Source organism: Cynara cardunculus (assembly GCF_001531365.2).
Source record: "Cynara cardunculus var. scolymus isolate 2C chromosome LG 10, CcrdV1, whole genome shotgun sequence".
Taxonomy (NCBI): domain Eukaryota; kingdom Viridiplantae; phylum Streptophyta; class Magnoliopsida; order Asterales; family Asteraceae; genus Cynara; species Cynara cardunculus.
Genome location: NC_037537.1, coordinates 22,321,950 through 22,326,080, shown reverse-complemented (window position 1 = coordinate 22,326,080; position 4,131 = coordinate 22,321,950).

The following is a 4,131-nucleotide window of genomic DNA, read 5'->3' as shown; positions in this document are numbered from 1 at the left end:
TTTCTATTTGAACCAGCCCCTATATATATATATCATAATAATACTCGCAAGGTGCAATTATGAATGTATCATACACGAAGATTCTTTCTACCACTATCATTGTTGATTTCTGGAGTTTGATCAATTTGACAGTTGGATTAAATATTAGAGAATGAAATATTCTAGAATTAGGTCAGAGCACATAGGAGTTTAACTTAATTTCTGTTCTACAAATAGATCTCTTTGTAATCTTGTAACTTGAGCATAAAGCATGTGTAATGGTAGTAAGCTTAATAAGAAAAATCTCTCTAGTTCGTCGTGGACTAGCACGATCATCTAGATCGTGTGAACCACGTAAATCCTTGTGTTGTTGCTTCTTTTTCACATCTTTAATTATGTGTTTATCGTGTGCTTATCTTTGTTCTTAGCCCAACAACTGGTAGCAGAGCAAAGAAGAAAGCGAAGAAAATTTGGCAGCAAGACGTAGGCATGCCATTTTGCCTATTCCTGGAGATTGAACGGTCGAGTCGTCTTGATTTTTGGGTAGTAGATCCATACATGTGTTATCTATGTTTTCACCGAGTGGATCGTAAATAGAGGTCCAGAGGTCATACAGTATCTGTCGAACAGAAGGAATTCGGCAGCACATTCGGACAACGCACAACCGCTCCATTTTACCTATTCCCAAAGATTGAACGGTCGGATCATGATGGTTTTTGGACAGTATATCCAAAACGTTTTATCTACATTTCTAATGATCGGATCGTTGATTAGAGTTATGGATGTTGTACAGTCTCTKTCGAACAAAAGACAATTTTTTCTTAGCCATGGGCGAACATGGGAAGGTTAAGATCGATAAGTTCGAAGGTCAAGATTTTGGCTTTTGGAAGTCATATGAACCCTTGTCTGAGAAGAAACCTGAAGTGATGAAGCAGGAGGATTGAGTCTTGTTGGATTGACGGGCTCTTGATGTGGTCAGGTTGTCGTTGACAAAGAATGTTGCGTATGACATTGTCAATGAGAACACAAAGTTTGGACTGATCAAGGCATTATCCAACTTGTACGAGAAACCCTCAACAGTGGATAAGGTGTTCTTGATCAGACAATTAGTGAATATGAAGATGAAGGAAGGAATGTTTGTCACAGATCACATAAATGGTTTCAATTCGATACTATCTAGGTTAGCATCTGTTGATACCACCCAAGTTATTGTTTTAATCAGATTATCATTTATTAATAAAAGTTCGTCTCTTTGAGAGTATTTTATGAGTTTTGGGTTTTACGTTTGTAATTTTAAAAAGTTCAAAAGGGATTTAGACTCTTGTCGATCCTTCCGCACTTCCTACTGCGTCATAAAGATACATATGTGAACCCATGTGAATAATCTGTAATATATATGCATATTCAAATATATTCTTTTTCCACATTTTTCTAATGATTCACATATGAACTTTCTTTTAACTTTTTTTTTTTACCTTTTTCATGATATTTAGTTTTTTTTATTTGAAGCAGATACATAGAGAATGTATTATTAATACATCTAATGAGAAAACATATAGGATTCAAATTTATGGTAAAACAAAAAAACGGATTTTGTTGAACTCAAAAAGATAAAAGGGATTATAAGCATGTAATAAAACAAAAAAACGGTCATTTTACACTAATAAAACATTTAACAAAAACTCTTAAAAATCATCTCTTATATATGAAATACTGTTTATTGATGCATATTACTTAAAATTCAAGATTACAAGTAAATTGTGCGTAAGTACAACTTATTAAGCTCCATGTTTGAATTCGTGTAACTAACTGTAGATAAATATAATTAAATATATGATAAAAATCTTATTTTAAATATATAATCAAATACATGAATTCGTGTAACTAGTGGTATCGTAGCCCTTGGCCTCCTAGGAGGTCAGGGATTCAAACCTCACCAATGGTGAGGAGGGTGTGTGAGTTTATTTGTTGCATTTTCCGTATATAAATATTATATACTTCAAAAAAAATTATGTTATTAAACCAAAAATAAATTACTTCGTCATAAAACCTAAGTTAAATTATAATAAAAAAATTGAATTTAAGAAAATTACAAAGGAAAAAAATGAGGACTTTTATATATATTTTTTTAGTTTTTATGATATCATCAAATTTATAATTTATTAAGAAAAATATTATTGTTTGCTCAAAACCACATAAATTCGTATTTTAACATCGACAAGGACCAAAAAAGTAAAATGAAACATTGAAATCGAGATATATATCTCGTTGTATTACGTGAGTACCCTTCTAGTAATCATCTATACGTGTAGAGATGGTTAAAAACCGATCTCGCGTCTAGTTGAGTCCAAACCCATTTTGATCCAAGATTGTTCTCTTGTAACCAGTCCTATCATAACAGATCCCGAGTAAAAACACCCGACCCCGTTCTCCATGTACAAAGCCCAGTCCCTAGATACGCTCTTGGTCTTGGGTCGATCCCAAATCGGTCTCATTTCTTTGTCCAAAAATCAATTTTGAACGTATTAAAAATCTTGTTCAAATGTATTTTTTTTGAATAATATTTTATTAAAATACACTTTAAACTATTTAATTGGGTACACTTTAAATATTTTTTGAATCTTTTTTAAACATAAATGTATATATGTTTTTATAATTACGAATTTTAAAATTAGAAGAGTACTTGTGCAATGCAGTGAGACACATCTCGATTTTAATGTTCTATTTTATTATTTGTCTTTATCGATGTTATAATACGATTTTATGTGTTTTTAAGAAAGCAATAATGATTTTATTGTTCAATTACGTTTAAATAGCATCCATAAGTAAAATATATCAAAAAAAAAAAAAAAACACACCATAAATTCTATATAATGAATCGTTTTCAAAATTTGAATTACATTATATGAACGAAATTGGTTTCAAAATTTCATCAACAAGCTAATCAACGTAATACTGATTATATTTCGTAATTTTCATTATACTGGTAGATGGATCCGTTACATTTAGATAACGAAAATTTTTCATTGTTTACTGAGTTCATAAAATTTTATAATACAACATGAAATAGTTTTGATGTCTTAACTGTTTACTACGTTCATAGAATTTTATGATAAAACATGAAATTTTACTCATGGTTTGATGCGTCATTTGTTATTTCATCGTGAAATTATTTCATGAGGAATCGYCTTTATTATGCACCCGTTTCATTTACCATTTCATCTACTGAACGGATCACCTACACCATCATTGAAACGGTTTCACCATTAAAGCAGTTCATGACTTATTGTTCAATTACGTCATGAAAAAAATATATATCAATGTTAATATCAAATCAACTATTTAAAAGTTCTCATTTTTATGTAATTTCTAATTTGTTTAATTTATTTTTTTATTATAATTTAATTTAAGTTTAATAATGAAATAATTTATTTTTGTTTTAATAATATAACATTTTATAAAGATAATAATTAAGTACTCCATTGGAACTCAATGATTATAATAATTATATTTTAGATTTTTTATATTTAAAATGAGATGTTTATCTTGTATTTGATTATTTTTATTTGCAGTTAGTTACACGAATTCAAATATGGAGCTTTAATAAGTTGTACTTACGCACAATCTACTTATAATCTTGAGTTTTAAGTAATATGCATTAATAAATAGCATTTTACGTATAAAAGATGGTTTTTAAGAGTTTTTGTCAAAAGTATAGATTATGTAATTTGTTTAATTTATTTATTTATTATAATTTAATTTAAGTTTAATAACGAAATAATTTATTTTTGGTTTAATAATATAACATTTTACAAAGATAATAATTAAATATTTTGTTAGAATTCAATGATTATCCTAATTTTATTTTAGATTTATTATATTTAAAATGAAATGTTTATCTTGTATTTGATTATGTTTATCTGCAGTTAGTTACACGAATTCAGATATGGAGCTTTAATAAGTTGTACTTACGCACAATCTACTTGTAGTCATGAGTTTTAAGTAATATGCATTAATAAACAATACCTTAAACATAAAAAGTGGTTTTTAAGAGTTTTATCAAATGGTTTATAATACTAGAAGAGTACTCGCGCAATGCAACGAGACACATCTCGATTTTAATGTTCTAATTTTATTATTTGTCTATGTCGA